The sequence below is a fragment of the Oncorhynchus mykiss genome, chromosome 25 (genome assembly GCF_057628025.1).
Source record: "Oncorhynchus mykiss isolate SJ-2025 chromosome 25, ASM5762802v1, whole genome shotgun sequence".
In the NCBI taxonomy this organism is placed as follows: Eukaryota; Metazoa; Chordata; class Actinopteri; order Salmoniformes; family Salmonidae; genus Oncorhynchus; species Oncorhynchus mykiss.
Window position 1 is genome coordinate 42,687,167 of NC_143046.1, and position 21,055 is coordinate 42,708,221.

The 21,055-nt window shown below is 42.9% G+C and overlaps 1 long non-coding RNA gene across 1 annotated transcript in view; it reads right to left on the minus strand.

The window, feature by feature from the left end:
• LOC149972001 (uncharacterized) overlaps positions 1–20,397 on the minus strand; it is a 167,486-nt gene extending 147,089 nt beyond the window's left edge. The window contains exon 1 of the long non-coding RNA XR_016491731.1: positions 20,260–20,397. This is a non-coding gene — a long non-coding RNA (uncharacterized LOC149972001). The remainder of the gene's footprint in view (positions 1–20,259) is intronic.
• Between the last annotated feature and the right edge of the window lie 658 nt (positions 20,398–21,055).

The window sequence follows — 21,055 nt, forward strand, 5'->3', positions numbered from 1 at the left end:
GAGAACTTGTTAGGCGTCTGTTTCTCAAACTAGGCACTCTACTGTATTTGTCCTCTTGCTCAGTTGTGCACTGGGGCCTTCCACTCCTCTTTCTATTCTGGTTTGAGCCCGTTTGCGATGTTCTGTGAAGGGAGTAGAACACAGCGTTGTACGAGCTCTTCAGTTTTTTGGCAATGTCTTGCAATGAATAGCCTTAATTTCTCAGAACAAGAATAGACTGACGAGTTTCAGAAAAAAGGTCTTTGTTTTTGGCCATTTTGAGCCCACAAATGCTGATGCTCCAGATACTCAACTAGTCTAAAGAAGGACAGTTTAATTGCTTCTTTAATCAGAACAATCGTTTTTCAGCTGTGCTAACATAATTGCAAAAGGGTTTTCTAATGATCGATTAGTGAACACAATCGTGATGGTTGCTGATAATGGGCCTCTGTACACCTGTGTAGATATTCCGTAAAAAAATCAGTCGTTTCCAGCTCCAATAGTCATTTACAACATTAACAATGTCACAAAAAGTGCTTTTCTTTCAAAAACAAGGACATTTCTAAGTGACCCCAAACTTTTGAACCGTAGGTTAACAATATTCGTCGTCTGAAGAACTACCCACAAAAACCCCATGGGAAAAAGCTACCTAAGTACGGTTCCCAATCAGAGACAACGAAAGACAGCTGTCCCTGATTGAGAACCATACCCGGCCAAAACAAAGAAATAAAAAAACATAGAATGTCCACCCAAATCACACCCTGACCAAACCAAAATAGAGACATAAAAAGCTCTAAGGTCAGGGCGCAACACGTAGTGTACATTCACTAGTCCATACTAGAGCCCATTTGATTTACTTCTGAGGAAGTGTAATTGAAAAAAGGCGGAGAATATTTTCTGAATTCTTCTTGAGCTGTGGAGTGAGCTGTTGAATGCCAGAACAGGCCAGAATCATTGCCAAATGATTTTGACTGGCTCTGAACAGGGGTTCTAAGAGTTTGAGCACTTCTAAAACAGTTATTTTTGCCTTTTGGATTAAAGTTCATTTCCAGACACAGAAATACCCCAGCCCACCGCTTAAGACTCTCTCTCTCCAGCTGCTGCTCTCTCCCCCAATGCCTTCTTTCTCCCTGTTGCCCTTCAGGTTTCATCACCCTCGCAATGGAGGATTCGCTATGATCCCAGGACACACACTGTCTATCCTCCATTACCCAGACCTCATGGCCCACTGCATCCATGCTTCATTCACGCTTCCTGGCACTCAGGAAAACAACGTAATTTGTATGTGCGTGTGTGTGTGTGTGTGGGCATGTGCACGATTTAATGTATGTGTGTGTGAATATAATTATTTTCATACATGTTTTATTGCTGACTCTTGTTGGTTAGCAAGTATATACACAGCAAATATACATTGTAGTTCATACTATAGTTGCATTCATAATGATAATGTAGTTTTGCACGCTTAAAGGAAAATAGCACCCAAAAACCATCCCCCAGCCTCTGCCTCTTACGGTGAAACTCTCCGCGTATCGAAACCTCCACACCCCTGAAAACTTGATGATGATGTTTCCACCCCCATGCTTCACAGTAGGTATGGTGTTCTTTGGATGCAACTCAGCATTCTTTGTCCTCCAAACACGACGAGTTGAGTTTTTACCAAAAAGTTATATTTTGGTTTCATCTGACCATATGACATTCTCCCAATCTTCTTCTGGATCATCCAAATGCTCTCTAGCAAACTTCAGACGGGCCTGGACATGTACTGGCTTAAGCAGGGGGACACGTCTGGCACTGCAGGAATTGAGTCCCTGGCGGCGTAGTGTGTTACTGATGGTAGGCTTTGTTACTTTGGTCCCAGCTCTCTGCAGGTCATTCTCTAGGTCCCCCCGTGTGGTTCTGGGATTTTTGCTCACCGTTCTTGTGATAATTTTGACCCCACAGGGTGAGATCTTGCGTGGAGCCCCAGATCGAGGGAGATTATCAGTGGTCTTGTAATTGCTCCCACAGTTGATTTCTTCAAACCAAGCTGCTTAACTATTGCAGATTCAGTCTTCCCAGCCTGATGCAGGTCTACAATTTTGTTTCTGGTGTCCTTTGACAGCTCTTTGGTCTTGGCCATAGTAAATTTTGGAGTGTGACTGTTTAAGGTTGTGGACAGGTGTCTTTTATGCTGATAACAAGTTCAAACAGGTGCCATTAATACAGGTAACGAGTGGAGGACAGAGAAGCCTCTTAAAGAAGAAGTTACAGGTCTGTGAGAGCTAGAAATCTTGCTTGTTTGAATGTGACCAAATACTTATTTTCCACCATAATTTGCAAATAAATTCATAAAAATTCCTACAATGTGATTTTCTGGATTTTTTTACTGATTTTGTCTGTCATAGTTGAAGTGTACCTATGATGAAAATTACAGGCCTCTCATCTTTTTAAGTGGGAGAACTTGCACAATTGGTGGCTGACTAAATACTTTTTTGCCCCACTGTATATGCTACTGTTAACATTGTTATTATATACATATACTATCCATTGGCAGTAAAGTATGTGAATATGCACAAAAGAGTGTATATACGTGCACGTGTCTGTGCATGGACCAAGGACACTTGGTCTTATCCTGTTTCACCTCACCAAACACCCCCCCCCCCCCCCATCCCCAGAAGGAAGCATGGGTAGAGTGAGTAAAAGGGAAGTGCCTCTAGGTCATCAGGCTGCTGATTATTCCGCACACCATCGTCCTGCGCACCTACGCCTCTTGACACTCACCTGGACTCCATCACCTCCTTGATTACATTCCCTATGTCTGTCACTCCCCTTGGTTCTTTCCTCAGGTGCTATTGACTCAGTTTCATGTCGGTTCGTTATTTGTGGTTCATGTTTATTGTTTTGTTTATTTATTAAATCACTCACTCCCTGTACTTGCTTCCTGACTCTCAGCGCATGCGTTACACTCTGTAATAGTGTCATCAAATGAAAAATGATTAGTACCAAACCAAGCATTAGTACAGTACTGTGCTAGTTTGCAGTCAGACCTATATTGGGGCTAAAGGGAAATGTTTGAGACTCGGGCATCAGTTACTACAGTGTGGGTTTTTAACTTTAATTGATCACTCAGCAAATTGGAACAGTTCTTGGTACATGGTTTCTGATGTTAGACCATATGTGCTGCCATTTGTCTTTTCAAAAACCTAGTGTGACCAAGTATAATCATTGTGGAAATACAACATCGTTCTCTCTTTTCCTCTCTGTGCAGTCAACTTTGTAGCATGGATCTTCTTAGCTCAGCACTGACTAAGAATCCTGGCATAGGCCTACATGAGTCTGTTTTTTAAACAGAGCTCAGACACTCAGTAACAAAGACTAAAGTGTCTTTGTTATTGTGACACAGTGTTCTTCTCCGACAAATCAGGTCAACCTGCCTTTGCCCAGAGACACAAACACCCTGACTAGGAAGATAAATTGTTTTATCCATAGAATGCAATTAAAAACTGTGAAATCAGTCAAAGTAATTTGATATATTGGATTCTTATCTTTCTCCGTGTGCGCACAAGCGATTGCGTTTACCATCAAACTCAAGGAAATCGGGACTTGAGGTGGAAGGCAGAGGAAGTTGACTGGTGGTTTACTCACCAGTCAAGTCAAATAAAGTTGAAGGCTATTTAGACTCAACCAATGGAGCTTGTCGTCACTAGAAAATATTTTTGGGGACGCTATTCCATCCTTAAATGTTTATATACAGTATATCTGTTTGGCAATATGTCTCAAAATTATTGGAACAGCTTAGTAACCTTGATCATTCTCATTGTGTGATTTCCATGGATGCTTAACTCACTGATATCCAAAGTTGAAGGTTTCTTGTACTGTGTGTTGCAAGCAGGGGTTTATGTCAATCAAACCAAGACATACAGTATGCTAATGTCTAAATGTACTGAAGCATGAGAGACGAGAAGATACAGAACAATTATTGTGTAATCAATACATTATATAATTAAAGGAATGCACACGGCTGTGAAAATATAAATATAAATATAATATACTCTACAGTGCCTTGCGAAAGTATTCGGCCCCCTTGAACTTTGCGACCTTTTGCCACATTTCAGGCTTCAAACATAAAGACATAAAACTGTATTTTTATGTGAAGAATCAACAACAAGTGGGACACAATCATGAAGTGGAACGACATTTATTGGATATTTCAAACTTTTTTAACAAGTCAAAAACTGAAAAATTGGGCGTGCAAAATTATTCAGCCCCTTTACTTTCAGTGCAGCAAACTCTCTCCAGAAGTTCAGTGAGGATCTCTGAATGATCCAATGTTGACCTAAATGACTAATGATGATAAATACAATCCACCTGTGTGTAATCAAGTCTTCGTATAAATGCACCTGCACTGTGATAGTCTCAGAGGTCCGTTAAAAGCGCAGAGAGCATCATAAAGAACAAGGAACACACCAGGCAGGTCCGAGATACTGTTGTGAAGACGTTTAGTGCCGGATTTGGATACAAAAAGATTTCCCAAGCTTTAAACATCCCAAGGAGCACTGTGCAAGCGATAATATTGAAATGGAAGGAGTATCAGACCACTGCAAATCTACCGAGACCTGGCCGTCCCTCTAAACTTTCAGCTCATACAAGGAGAAGACTGATCAGAGATGCAGCCAAGAGGCCCATGATCACTCTGGATGAACTGCAGAGATCTACAGCTGAGGTGGGAGACTCTGTCCATAGGACAACAATCAGTCGTATATTTCACAAATCTGGCCTTTATGGAAGAGTGGCAAGAAGAAAGCCATTTCTTAAAGATATCCATAAAAAGTGTAGTTTAAAGTTTGCCACAAGCCACCTGGGAGACACACCAAACATGTGGTAGAAGGTGCTCTGGTCAGATGAAACCAAAATGGAACTTTTTGGCGTAAAAGCAACACAGCTGAACACACCATCCCCACTGTCAAACATGGTGGTGGCAGCATCATGGTTTGGGCCTGCTTTTCTTCAGCAGGGACAGGGAAGATGGTTAAAATTGATGGGAAGATGGATGGAGCCAAATACAGGACCATTCTGGAAGAAAACCTGATGGAGTCTGCAAAAGACCTGAGACTGGGACGGAGATTTGTCTTCCAACAAGACAATGATCCAAAACATAAATCAAAATCTACAATGGAATGGTTCAAAAATAAACATATCCAGGTGTTAGAATGGCCAAGTCAAAGTCCAGACCTGAATCCAATCGAGAATCTGTGGAAAGAACTGAAAACTGCTGTTCACAAATGCTCTCCATCCAACCTCACTGAGCTCGAGCTGTTTTGCAAGGAGGAATGGGAAAAAATTTCAGTCTCTCGATGTGCAAAACTGATAGAGACATATCCCAAGCGACTTACAGCTGTAATCGCAGCAAAAGGTGGCGCTACAAAGTATTAACTTAAGGGGGCTGAATAATTTTGCACGCCCAATTTTTCAGTTTTTGATTTGTTAAAAAAGTTTGAAATATCCAATAAATGTCGTTCCACTTCATGATTGTGTCCCACTTGTTGTTGATTCTTCACAAAAAAATACAGTTTTATATCTTTATGTTTGAAGCCTGAAATGTGGCAAAAGGTCGCAAAGTTCAAGGGGGCCGAATACTTTCGCAAGGCACTGTACATATCACCACCCCTCTCCAGGTGTTGCCCATCTTCTTAATTATCCCCTGTGTATTTATACCTGTGTTCTCTGTTTGCCAGAGCCTACCGGCAGTTTTCCCTCTGTCCTGGTCTCTCAATTGCTCCTGTTTACTAATTTTCCCGGTGTTGACCTTTTCTGCCGTCCCTGACCCTGAGTCTGCCTGTCGTCTTGTACCTTTGCCCCACCTATCTGGATTACTGACCTCTGCCTACCCTGAGCCTGCCTGCAACCTGTACCTTTTCCCCACCTATCTGGATTACTGACCCCTGCCTGCCCTTGACCTGTCTTTCCTGTCCCTGTTGGATTAATAACCTGTTGTCTGCATCTGGGAGGCACTGGTTGGAAGGGGCGGAATATCCGTTCATTGTGTGGACCGACCACAAAAACCTGGAGTATCTCTTCACCGCCAAGTGTCTCAACTCCAGGCAAGCGAGATGGGCCCTGCTGTTAACCTGGTTCAACTTTTCCCTCTCTTATCAGCCGGGGTCCAAGAACGTCAATCCGGATGCCCTGTTTCACCGCTATAGCCCCACGTTTACCACCCCGTAGCCCGAGACCATCCTTCTCACCTCGTGCCTGGCGATGGCAGTCAGCCGGGGTATAGAGAAACATGTCCAGAGGCGCAGCGGTCCCAGCCGAACCCTGGGGGGAGGGCCCAGGTAACCAGATGTTTGTGCCTGACACTGTCCGCCCAGCGACCCTGGAATGGGCCATTCTTCCAGGCTTGCCTGCCACCCGGGCTCCCGTCGGATCCTGGCCTACAATGGTTCCGGATGTTGCCCCGTTTGTCGCTGCCTGCACGGTCTGCGCCCAGAAGAAGATTCCTGGGCAAGCTACTGCTGGTCTTCTGCAACCACTGCCTGTCCCTCACTGTCCGTAGTCCCACATATCTCTGGATTTTGTCACGGGTCTCCCTCTGTAATAGGGCCACACTGCCATCCTGACTGTGGTCGACTGTTTTTCCAAAGCCGCCCACTTTATTCCTCTCCCTAAACTACCCTTTAAGGAGACGGCATTGCTCATGGTGAAGCATGTCTTCCAGATCCACGGGCTGCCCATGGATGGGGTCCTCAGTTTTTGTCCCGGTTCTGGAAGACCACCCCCAGTCCAATGGCCAAGTCAGAGTGAGCCAACCAAGACCTCGAGACTACTCTGCACTGCCTGGTCTCCGCCAACCCACCACCTGGAGCCAGCAGCTTGTGTGGGTGGAATACACATACAACACCCTCCCCAGCTCTGCCCTGGACCTTTTGCCATTTGAGTGTTCCCTGGGGTATTGGCCTCCGATCTTCCCCGAGCAGGAAGAAATGTCAGCATACCTTCTGCCCAGATGTTTGCCGCATCGCTGTCATTGTACCTGGAGCAGAGCCTGGTTGGCCATCAAGGCCACCTCCAGGTATCGATGTCAGGCAGATTGACATAGGCTACGGCTCCCTGGTATCATCTTGGGCAGAAGGTATGGCTATCTACCCGGGATCTGCCCCTCCGGGCGGAATCCCGCAAACTCTCCCCTCCGGTTAATCAGCCCATTTCCCATCTCCAAAATGATTAGCCCCTCCGCTGTTCGTCTTCTGCTGCCCTATACCCTTCATATACATGCCAACTTTCATGTGTCCAGAGTTAAACCCATGTCTCACAGCCCTTTGTCTCTTGTTTCCAGGCCCACCCCTCTCTCCCGTATCATCGAAGGCCAACTGGCATACACGGTGAGGCGTCTCCTGAAGGTTTGACCTCGGGGCAGGGAGTTCCAGTACTTGGTTGACTGGGAGAGTTATATTCCGGAGGAGAGGTGCTGGGTCCCCGCCAGGGACATCCTAGACCAAGGACTCATCGTGGATTTCCAACATCGCGGATTTCCAACACACCGACACCCCGGTCAACCAGGAATGCTCCCAGGTAGGATGCCAAGTCGCATCTCTAGAGGACGGGTGGTACTGTCACACCCTGATCTGTTTCACCCATCTTTGTGATTGTCTCCAACCTGCTCCAGGTGTCACCCATTTTCTCCATTATCCCCTGTGTATTTATATATGTGTTCTCTGTCTGTTGCCAGTTCATTTTGTTTCGTCAAGCCTACCAGCGTTTTTCCCTCTGTTCCTGTCTCTCGATTGATCCTGTTCTCTCGATTGATCCTGTTCCTGTCTCTCGATTGATCCCATTGTCTTGTTTTTGCCGCACCTGTCTGGATTATGACCTCTGCCTACCCTGATCCTGCCTGCCTGCCGTCCTTTACCTTTGCCCCACCTGTCTGGATTACGACCTCTGCCTACCCTGATCCTGCCTGCCGTCCTATACCTTTGCCCCACCTGTCTGGATTACGACATCTGCACACCCTGATCCTGCCTGCCGTCCTTTACCTTTGCCCCACCTGTCTGGATTACGACCTCTGCCTACCCTGATCCTGCCTGCTGTCCTTTACCTTTGCCCCACCTGCCTGGATTACGACCTCTGCCTACCCTGATCCTGCCTGCTGTCCTTTACCTTTGCCCCACCTGCCTGGATTACTGGGGTGGCAGGTAGCCTTGTGGTAAGAGCACTGGACTAGTAACCGAAAGGTTGCAAAATCGAATCCTCGAGCTGACAAAGTAAAAGATCTGTTGTTTTGCCCCTGATGAAGGCACATAACCCAATGTTCCTCGGCCGTAATTGAAAATAAGAATTTGTTCTTAACTGACTTGCCTAGACAAATAAAGATAAAATAAAATATCACTGACCCATGCCTGCCCTTGACCTGTCTTTTGCGTGCCCGTTGGATTAATAAACTGTTGTTACTTCAACGTTGTCTGCATCTGGTTCTTACCTGAAATGTGATAGTAATGTATGCCTTCTGAAATTACATGGCTTCCAATAACATATGGGGGTATAAAGAAAGCAATGGTTCAACTATGATTTTCATTTATTTTACTCAAAATCAACTTACTCTTTCTTTATAACAAATACCAACAGATCTAATCTCCAACACAACAGACAAGCTAAATTACACACAGTCGCCATTGCGTTTATTTTCTGCCCCTCTCAGAAATGTTATGTAGTTTCAAAAAGAGCTAGCTATTAGACCCAAGTGCATGTATTGCTCTTATAGGTTGAGTCTCAAATGGTGTCTAATTCTTATGCAGTGAACTACTTTTGACCAGGGCCCATAGGGCTCAGGTCAAAAGTAGTTCGCTATACAGAGATTAGGGTGCCATTCTGGACTCAACAATCTAATGTCTTCCTGTAATCAGCAGGAAGTCTGTTTTCTCTAGTCATTTAGTGACCCCTTCAAAGCCTGCTAATGATTCACACATTACTGTTGAGAGTATCACGCCACCTCATGGGAAGGCCTTGCAGAAGACCACACAGCACACAGTTTGGTCTTTTACACCAGCTGAACATCCCAACATGGTCCCATTTGTTCTCCCAATACATTCTGATGCACAGTGGTTGTAACTGATGAAGACAGATTGATTGATCAGAGGAGTGGATGGAGGTGGCATCAGAGCACTCAGTCTGGCAGTGTAGCTGCAGGCTGCAATCGTGGCACCCCCTAGGTCTACACAAGCATGAGGAATCTGATAATGGCAGGGGAGGAAGAGAATCTCGGCAGGGGGCCCCCTATGAATTACCGGCTGCATTTATGGAGAGAGTTGCAGTGCCGGAATGCTAATTAAGGATTTGATAAGACGGAGCGAGCAGAACCGGAGTCAAGTGCGAGAGACACATGTGCCATGCACGCGTGGCCTATTTCTGCCAAGCAGTTTCCTTTTTTTCTGATGACAGAAGAAGAGGCCAAGGACCTGGGAAGTGCTGGGCCCTACAGTTTATGAAATGGACGAGACAGCCTTTCCCATATTGTAACCAGATATTCTGATTTGTAGGGGTTGTCTGAGACAAGCCGTGTTGGCATTTTAGAGACAGGGCTTTAAGGGGTAATGAGTGGTGCTAATTAAGTGGGTTTCCCGCTGTGTCCATTCTTCTAGTGCAGTGTCCATATTAGGACAGTCACAAGTGTGCCACATGTGTTCTAATATGACAAAGATTCTGGTATGGTGTCCATACTAGGACAGTCATGCTTGTGCATCTTGTGTTCTAATATGGACACCATACTCCTTTTCAGACGAAGCGTAGGACTGTACTGACCAAGGCATAGCAGCACATTGTCCCGCTTGTTTTATGTGTAAAGTGAGAACAATATCCGTTGATTAGCATAGGGCATAAAACAGAGTGAGGCATAGCAAAATCAATAATGGTGAGGGAGACCATTTACTGTTAATTATTTTGTAGATTCATGACCTCGTGTCAGCCTGTGCTGTTGTTGGGAGGACTAGAAAAAGGAGAATAGCAAAAGGAGTACGGGAAAAACACGCTGGTTGACTTGACTAACCTACAAGACAAACTGGCACAGAGAGACAGGAAACACAGGGATAAATACACTGGCGAAAACAAGCGACACCTGGACGGGGTGGAGACAATCACAGGAACAGGTGAAACAGATCAGGGCATGACACCTCTGATGATGGGGTGGACACATCTGGCCGTAATGAATGTCTTGATCAAAACAGGATGCCACAGCCACTGCTAAACGAGCCATTCAAAGTGCCCCGTCAGCCGTCATACAAAGAAATGTCTATGTATCTCTGTGTCATGCCGCATGCCATCCTTTCCAAAAAGAGCAATGTGATTAAATAAGTGCCACAGCACTGCCAGGAGATGTAATGAAGCTGGCACACGTATGACGGGAGAGATGATCCTGACTTTAATTGACAACCTGTCGTAGTGCAGCAATGTCAGGGAAGACAATATAATGTGTATGCCCAGAGTGACCAGAGATCTGAGAGAGTTCCTATTTGTTTTTGACTAGTGTGTTGGAGATACTGTTGTTGCTTGACAAAATTACTAATGTGTCGACCGATGTAGATGTATAGGCATGATTACCAAGCCAAATTCTCCCAAATAGACTCCTCTAAAGTGATGCACAACCTAAAGGCACATCATGCAGTTACGACACTGAAAACTTCACAGTGCACAGTGCGATATTCTACCTTGCAAGACTGTCACGTCTGAAGAATTTAAACATTATTCCAACCCTCAGCCCACAGAGAGGGAAATTCAGCCCACAGTGAGCATCTAATTAAAAACACTTGAGTCTGCAATTCCGTGCACAAGAACATATACCCAGAGGGACTTCCTTTGGCGTAGTAATATTGCATTTTCTTCTGCTTGCCTTGGTTGACGACTCTATATGGAGTGTTTTCTACAGTAAATGTGTGTGTGTGCAGTGAATGAACACACTTACGGTTCAATGCCTTAAGCATAATTACCTTACATGCCCCAACGCATGTATTGGAGTCTACATTCCTACTTCTTCTACTGTTCCATTTGAATAGACAATAAAACCTGTTGTATCTTCCATATTTCTATAGTCTTCTATCTCCCTTCTCGAGACATTTGTAGCCTTCAGACATTATTGAAGTTGACATAGCTCTTGGTGGCAATGTTATTTTTGCATTTTTCTCATTTCATGCAGGTTTTGTTTTCTCCATATTTCCTTTGTGTCGTGGAAGATCAGTGTTTCTTCCGTTCACCTTGACTGGGTCAATAAACTCATCCTCCATGGAAAGTGACAGTTATGTCATATTCTCGAGGTTAAACAGATGTGGTATTTAGTTTGTTGCCACTCTGTTGTTGTGCCGCTATAATTAGAACTAACACAATTCCCATTTGTCATGTTTTGGAAAGTAACATGGGGTGTGGTCTGTCACGTGTTTTATTCTCCCAGAATTATCTGAATGCTATGTAACTAAATTGCTAGAGAAATAAAAACACAAAATATATCTTGATCACTGATGGAAGCACTTATCTTCTCAAGGTTATGGTAACAACACAATAAATAGGGATTAAGACTACGATTACAAAGTGTACTTTGTAGCCACTGTTTTAAGAAATAATACAAGTTGGAGCCCGAAGCAAGCCAAATAAGCCATTAATTTATTCAATTTTTTTTACTTTAATATTATTTGTTCTAGTCATATCCTTGTCATTATGATATTTTCCCTCAACTTTAGAAAACACAATTCTAACAGAGTGAATCTCTAACTGTGTCAGCAGGAAATGCATGTTTTTTCCCCCGCACACTACACTTTCAATGTATAGCTATGACTACACTACACAGTCCCTCCAGGATTCTGCAATCGCAATTATTTTTGTTTGCAAAAGAGGGACTCACTACAGTGAGTGGCCAAGAAAGGGAGATCAGGTTGCTGATCATTTCGAAGGCAAATCTGATCAGCCAAGACTTGTCAGCAGAGGCAAACAACTCCAGAAGGAATGCATCAAAATGGGGAAGGAAATCATATCCGTCTGGATTCAATTTGTGTTGTAAATTCACTTTGTTGCAACAGCAGGAACACGGCCATGTTGCAACTCTCAACATTCCTCTCACAACCACCACAAGCATGATCCAAGTCCCTGTTCGCTCAGGTTATTGCCTGACTGTAACGTGTACCCTGGGAGTCGGGAAGCAAGTACAGGGAGTGCAAATGTAATAATAAATAAAATATGGAACAAAAACTAAACATGAATAGCGTAGGCATGAAACAGAAACAATAACGTCTCAGGAAAGAACCAAGGGGAGTGCCAGATAAAGGAGAGGTAATCAGGAAGGTGATGGAGTCCAGGTGAATCTCATGAGTCACAGGTGCGCGTAATAATCTGGCGACGTCGAGCGTCGGAGTGGAAGTACACGTGACACTGGCTATTTTCTTCCTCTTATTTAAAAAATATATACTTTCAGTGAATTGATTCGGATACTAATCTCTTTTGAGATGTGTCAAGGGGGTAATAAATAAATAAAAAGCCATTAACGTGGGGGTCCAGAACAGAAATTCCCCCCTTCCCATTATTTGTCCTCTAGGATCAGCTTCAATCTTTAGGCTGTTTTTGGCGATTAGGCTCCTTAATGTTGTCAACTGAGTTTTTATTTTAAATCAGCGGCCACTGCCTTTTCTCTCCTCCCCCCTCCTTTTCTCCCTTGCCCCAGGGCTCAGTGTGTGAGAGGGGAATGGATGGGAATGCACCCCATGCCTCCTTCCCCATCCCCCCTTTCTCCTGGAGGGACTGTCTGCCACTATGGAGCTACAGATGACCCTTGCTATTGTAGCACAAACTTCCAAATTAATTTACCCCCCCTTCGACACCTCATGTCTCTGGAGATGGTGCCAACTCCCACATACACATGGATGTCTGTCATTTCCTCCCATACTGCGATTGATACACCAATGATGAACGGTGTAACATCCTCGTTCATGTGTTTGGGTAAGATGGTAACAAGAGACTTGGCCAAGGGTAGTCTCAGCATTGAAACCCATCCTTGGTGTTGAGGTACAGTGTTACATAAGGGTAGTTGATGGGCAAAGAAATGCACTATGACGTGTTAGCAAGGCCTTGTTAGAGATATTCACACATCCCGACCAGTCATCTGTCTTTTCTTCAGTAAAATGAATGCAATCTAAGCCCTGTCTAATCCGGGGATGGGGGTTATACCAAACCATATGGCATTTTTTTTCTTTTAAAAGTTCATACCAAGGATCATTTAGCAATTTGATATGAATTAAGACCCCTTGAAGCATAAAGAAATATATATATATTTGATGACATTTTTTTTTTGGCCTTACTGCCATTAGCCGATACAAACACATTGAACAATTTTTAGGGACTATCAAAAGGAAGTTTGTTCTTTAGTGTCTCTCCTATATCTGCGTGATATAAGATCAGGAAACATTTCTTAGTTTTTCGGACACTTATTTAACCGCATGTTTTTGGCATTAAACAGACTTCATACGTATACTGTATACTTCAATAATTTTTTTCAATTGGTACCGCAGGACCTTTGGACGGTTCTTGTGAGGCCTGTGGCGGTCCTAGAGCAAAACATGTACATGTTTGTGAGAGTCTCACCTTATCACAGAAGGGTCATATTAGTGTGTAGCTCAAAATGTTCTACAGACAGAAGTTGGCAGATTATTTGGGTACCAAAAAATGTCTGCAGCATTGAAGGTCCTCAAGAACGTAGTGGCCTCCATAGTTCTTCAATTAAATAAGTTTGAAACCACCAAGAGTCTTCTTAGAGCTGACCTCCCGGCCAAACTGAGCAATCAGGGAAGGGCCTTGGTCAGGGAGGTGACCAAGAACCCGATGGTCTTTCTGACAGAGCTTCAGAATTCCTTTGTGGAGATGGGAGAACATTCCAGATGGACAACCATCTCTGCAGCACTCCACCAATCAGGCCTTTATGGTAGAGTCGCCAGACAGAAACCACTCCTCAGTAAAAGGGCACATGACAGCCCGCTTGGAGTTTGCCAAAAGGTGCCTAAAGGACTCTAAGACCATGAGAAACATGATTCTCTGGTCTGATGAAACCAAGATTGAACTCTGTGGCCTGAATGCCAAGCATCACGTCTGGAGGAAACCTGGCACCATCCCTACGGTGAAGCATGGTGGTGGCAGCATCATGTTGGGATGTTTTTCAGGGGCAGGGACTTGGAGACTAGTCAGGATCGAGGGAATGATGAACGGAGCAAAGTACATAGAAAGTTTCACATGTAACTGCATTTCCGATTTTCACTTGAAAGTTTGTAACATATTCAACTGTGAGGTGAAATTATGTTTTTCTTCTCACATGTAATAAGGTGGTGTTAACATCTGAACTCTAAATCTAATACACGTGAAAATATGGTTTCACGTGAAATTTAAGGTCAACATTTTAAAACAGTTTTTTTTGTAAGGGCACAGTCAATGTAGGCTCCAAGTTCACTGACCCTAGTGGCGTTACTACAGCACAGCGGCGTGATGGAGGTGAATCGGGTAAGTAGGAAAGTTTTGACATCCCATGGCGATGAAAGCGCCCAAAGAGTTTTGTCATGTTATGTTGCTAGTAGATAATAAAAAATGAAGATATCCACCTACATTACATGGCCAAAGGTATGTGGACACGACTTCAAATTATTGGATTCTGCTTTTTCAGTCACACCCGTTGCTGACAGGTGTACAAATCGAGCAGACAACCATGCAATCTCCAATGTCCATAGACAGCAGAATGGCCCGTACTGAAGCGCTCAGTGACTTAACGTGCCACTGTCATAGGATGCCATTTTAGCATGTCAACCTTGGTGGGGCAAACTTTAGAGTTTTTTGGATGATAGCAAAGCCACTACACAACACAACAGTAAACAATACATTAATTGCACTATCATGGAGACAAACGGTGCACACAAACTGTTAGGGCCTACATAAAGCTGTCCCAACAGCAGTACCAACCCCTTACCACTGCTACACCTGGCTATCAGTGGAGCCTTGTCTGGCAGCGAAACAGTTAATGCATCCTCAAACATAGTTGATATGGCTGACTTGCTTAAACAAATGTGGTTTACAAACTATGGCATAAGGGGAAAACGAGCAGATAAGATGTGATCCGTCATTTTGATTATGACATTAATGAGCGAGCTAGGACAGACGTAGTCAATATAACTATTTGTTAAGCACTTTTGAAATGTACAGCAAAATACCAAATTACCAAATTATTAGGGTGAGGCACATGGGCTACTAATAGCTTACTACACAACAATACACTTAGTATTACTTTATTAGCTACAGTATATTTGGCATATTACATAACTTATTCAGTAGCATAAAATTGTGCTCGGCTCACTTGAACAGGAAGGTGGCGCGATGGTCCTTTGTGGGCAAGTTTTGTCATCAAAATCTATCATTCTCTGGATTTATGGTGCTTTCAAGACAACTGGGGACAAGGTCGAAGAATGAAGACATCAGAGATCTTCAGGTCGGAGATGTAGAATGAGGCCCGAGTTCCCGACGGCAATTTCATGTCGGATGATCGTTCAAAACAGAGCTAGTTTTTTTCCGTTCCCAGTTCTGAATTTACAGTTGTTTTGTGCTCGTTAGAAGTCATGCTGGATTGACATGTCCGATGTTGAATGTTTGTTATTTTAAGCTTGGAAAAGAGACCCTTAAACCCAGACTTGGAACCACAAACCCACTCCACTAGCCGGCTAGTGATTGCTTTGTAATGCTTGCAGTTAGCCACTAATTCATTCCAAACCATTCATTGTTGAATTAGCGATTTCCAACTTGTGTAATGTTGATGGCCGATGAGCACCGATACACTCTGCCCTGAATAATGGATTGCTACTGCACCTTTCCAACAAGTCAGTTCATCAAATTTCTGCCCTGCTAGAGTATCCTTGCCAACTGTAAGTTATGTTATTGTGAAGTGGAAATGTCTAGGAGCAACAACGGCTCAGCCGTGAAGTGGTAGGCCACACAAGTTGCAACACTCCCTACTGATTTCCAAACTGCCTCTGGAAGCAACGTCAGTACAATAATTGTTTGTTGGGAGCTTCACGAAATGGGGTTTCATGGCTGAGCAGTCGCACACAAGTCGAAGATCACTATGCACAATGTCAAGCATTGGCTGAAATGGTATAAAGCCCACCACCATTGGACTTTGGGCAGTGGAAATGCATTCTCTGGAGTGATGAATCATGCTTCACCAACTGGCAGTCCATCGGACAAATGGCAACAAATACCAAAATGCTACCTGCCCGAATGCATGGTGCCAACTGTAAAGTTTGGTGAAGGAGGAAAAATGGTCTGTGGCTGATTTTCATGGTTCGGGCTTGGCCCCTTAGTTCCAGTGAAGGGAAACCATAATGCTATAGCATACAATGACATTCTGTGCTTCCAACTTTGTGGAAATGCCACTCTGCACAAAGTAAGGTCCATACAGAAATGGTTTGTCGAGACCATTGTGGAAGAACTTGACTGGCTGGCACAGAGCCCTGACCTCAACTCCGTTGAACACTTTTGGGAGGAATTGGAACTGCGAGCCAGGCGTAATCGCCCAATATCAGTGCCCCACCTCACAAATTCTTGAGTCTGAATGGAAGCAAGCAGCAAAGCATCAAATTTCCAACATCTAGTGGAGGCTGTTATAGCAGCAAAGGTGGGACAAACTCTATATTACTGCCCATGACGAGCAGGTGCCCACATACTTTTGGCTATGTAGTGTATCTAAGTAAACCGAGCAAATCAAAACGATCTTGCCCACTCACACGGATCTCTCATTGTGTCTGGGTTGGAATAAGATAACTAGGTAGCAAGCAAGCTACAACTCCATCAACAGAATACGGCATGTTTAGCAGAAAGAAATGGTCAAAGACCAATCGGTATTGTTTATTTCGCTATTGGTTATGTTTATTTCAAGATATAGCTTTCTTTTTACTGAACTGCCTGATCTTTATTGGGCGATATAACTTGTAGGCCATCATGATAGCCAATGTTTGTGTTAACCATTATACCTGGATTTACTGCTGATAGCACGTGGCTAACTATAGTTTTAGCAGAGTTAACAGAGTTTTAGCCAGTTTGGTTATAGACATTCAACGTCTACTATGATGATAAAGGTTTATCTAGATTTTGTGCAACATTATGAGAAATGCTGATGTGCTTAACTACTAATAAGTGTTGTTTTTCAAGGCTGCTAGAGATGAACTAGTAGGGGTAAACCAGGGGTGTGAAATGGGCTATGCTAAAAGCCTGCAAGCTGCGAGTGATACATTTTTTTTTGCTGATATAGAATTAATAAATAATAACAAACTGCTCCTCTTTACTTCACATTCCCAAATGCTTTGTCAACATGGAATTCTGATAAAATATAAATTTCTCCCAGAACACCCAATGCAAAGTAATGTGTCATATTGGGACTTTTAGGTGAAAGGATGACACAAATCAGAATGTTTAACAGCAACCTAATTCTGCAAACTTCCCTTTAAGCCTGTTTTGTTTAACGAGTATATATCACGTTCACTGTCTTCAAACTCCCTGTCATAGATGAGCCAAGGCGCAGCGTGCATGTAATTCCACATCTTTAATAAAGTGAAACCGGCACAAAAAACAGGTAAACAGAAACCGAACGTGACGCAACCGTGGCGCACACAAACACACACAGAAAATAAATAATTACCCACCAAAACAGGTGGGAAAAAGGCTGCCTAAGTATGATTCCCAATCAGAGACAACAATAGACAGCTGCCTCTGATTGGGAACCATACCCGCAAAAAACGAAGAAATAGAAAACATAGAATGCCCACCCAAATCACACCCTGACCTAACTAAATAGAGAAATAAAAAGGCTCTCTAAGGTCAGGGCATGACAGTATATAGTAATCAAGATGCAACCTCCATACTCTGTGGGTATTTAGTAGAGGGAACGTCTATCATCGGCGCAGTCGCACCGCATAGTATGTAATTGATATGTGATTTGACTGGAAACCTGTGAAACCACAGGCAAATTCTAGGCTTGTTCATTTCCACAAATAACCAGAGTGGCATCTCACAACGAGGACCTGTCACTCCTCTCTGAACATACTCTAGTTCTCATGGCGATTAATTATTAATTACACAAGCGTATGGAGCAAGAGGGTAATATTATGATGAGAGAGTTTCTTATTAAAAATTAACTTTGAATTAGCTTTCAGAGTTCAGTTAGATTAAAGGAATGTGCGGCTGCTCATGTCAATATGGCCTCGCACGCGGTTCCCTACGCCACTGGACAGCCACAATTCATGAGCGAGTAGATTACTTTGGTTCTTATTTCATCAAAAACAACTTGATCTAGGTATTTTTAGCGGGCGGATAATTAACTGTGTTTCCTCAGTCGTTAAAAACGTGTTGAAGTGAAAGATAACTACCCCTTCTTTTCCGTTCTATTTGTGGCTCGTATGAGACTAATTGTGTGTCATTATCCTGGCATGTGACTATTGATGAGTACCAAGGTGGCGTGCTCCTTCAAAGAGGTCACAGAAAGAATCACAACACCCTTGTGCAATAGCTCCGTAGAGTCCTCACGAGATTTCAAAATTGGAATAAATTGACTTCAGAAACAGTGAGAACACAAGTGAGATTACATCTTTAGGCTTGAAACTGTCACTTGTAGATTGAGGTCTCCTAATATGGACACCGTGCACTTAGTAGTTTGGTATTTGTCAGAATGGGGTGGTTGACAATTTAATATGTTTGAATCAAAGCTTGTGCACATACGTCACATAAATTATGTATTAAATAATGTAAATAAGATGGAGACAAAGTGCCAACAGATACGGGAGGTGGGTGGACATATTAGGGCTAGCTCATCCACTATAAATATTTCAACTTTCTCAACACAGGGTAATCGACAAGAAATAATAAAAATGCATGAATCACGGCACTGTTCCAGAAATAAGATTATTAAAAGCAAATATTGTACCAAATAGTTTCCAATTTGTCTCAATATAAAAAAATATATAAAAAATGGGTTGCCACATTAGCACTCCTATGCCATAGATCTTTGAAAAGAAGAACAGGGCTGTGAACTAGTGCCCTCCTCAGATTCCGTTATCTGTTCATTTTCAACCCTAACAGCCTGTGGAATTTGACAGGGGCGCAAAGTTGCCACAAGCGTCTGACATTCCATGCTATTTACCTTGTGACTAATTTCTAATTCTTAATTGATTGCTAACTGAGGGACAGCACCCCACAGTATGTTGATGTATCGTTGATCCGTGATACTTTTGGGCTGTGAATTTATGATCCCTTCTCAGCTCTGGGAGAAACATTGTCATGCACATTTCATACTGTAATTTGTGTGCTACACAACACTGTCGCAATGCTAAAATGCTAATGTCAACGCAACTTGTCTGTCAATTCTTCAGGACCTTGGATGCAGCAACCGGGGAGGTGGATATGCACAGGATCACACTCTTTACTCAACTGGCCAATCCGAAGGATGCAGTCTGCCTTCAGGAGCAGGTACCAGTGTTGATTGTGGCAGGGGTCTGCAGTTGCTAGGCAACACCATCTATCTGTTATTAAGCAAAATTGTTGTGGGTACGGGCTATTTATTAAATGTATAAATCGCTGGTAATCTGTGCTCTTCAGATAAGGTGTGATGCCGGCACATCACACCGTATTCATTTCCGGAGGAATATCTGAAATTGATCATTTCAAGAGGTTGAGGTCACCCTTGCAAAATAAATCTGGAAAAAATCGTGAAAAAACGTGGTTTTCAGACACGTTACTTTCTTTATTTGACGTTTACATTTTAGTCATTTAGCAGACCCTCTTATCCAGAGCGACTTTCAGTTAGTTTATTTTTCACCACTTCCAGCTAAATCAAGTATTTCCTTGCAATATTTTATTTCCAATACTATGATTTTTGTTATCGACTTCAGAAGCTGTGGAAGATATTAATGACAGAAAAGTAACTCACTAGAGAATTGCACCATATAATAACACTACTCTATTAAAACCTCTCTGGGATAGGCTTGCCAAAAGCCAGGGAAAATGGCTCAGAGCGCCAAATTAAAATAAATTACTCTAAAAATCAAACTTTCATTAAATCACACATGCAAGATAGCAAATTAAAGCTACACTCGTTGTGAATCCAGCCAACATGTCAGATTTCAAAAAGGCATAATAGCATAAGATGCTATTATCTGATGATAGCACAACAGTAAACAATGAGAGAGTAGCATATTTCAACCCTTCAGGCGCGACACAAAACGCAGAAATAAAATATAAATCATGCCTTACCTTTGACGAGCTTCTTTTGTTGGCACTCCAATATGTCCCATAAACATCACAAATGGTCCTTTTGTTCGATTAATTCCGTCCATATATATCTAAAATGTATTTGGCGCGTTTGATCCAGAAAAACACTGGTTCCAACTTGACCAACGTCACTACAAAATATCTCAAAAGTTACCTGTAAACTTTGCCAAAACATTTCAAACTACTTTTGTAATACAACTTTAGGTATTTTTAAACGTAAATAATCGATACAATTGAAGACGGGATGATCTGTGATCAATACAAAAAGAAAACAAACTGACACTATTTTTCTAGTCACGCGCCTCTCTCATTCAGTCAACTTCAAGTGACTCTCATTCAAGATGGCCGTACTTCTTCATTACACAAAGGAAAAACCTCAAACAATTTCTAAAGACTGGTGACATCCTGTGGAAGCGGTAGGAACTGCAAGCAAGTCCTTGTTTCCCAATGAAAACCAATTGAAAAGACAGTGACCTCAAAAAAAAAGTCTGAAAGGTTTGTCCTTCAAACAGTTTTAGAAACTTCAGAGTGTTTCCTACCCACATCTACTAATAATATGCATATCTTATATTCTGGGGATGAGTAGTAGGCAGTTGAATTTGAGCATCCTATTCATCAAAAAGTGACAATGCTGCCCCTTATCCCAAATAAGTTTTAAGAGGAGTCCGTAATTTGCTTTCTAATGATCATGATCTTTTCCTCAAAGAAGTTCATGCATTTATTACTGCTGAAGTGAAAGCCATCCTCTCATGGGGCATGATTCTTTTTAATTAGCTTT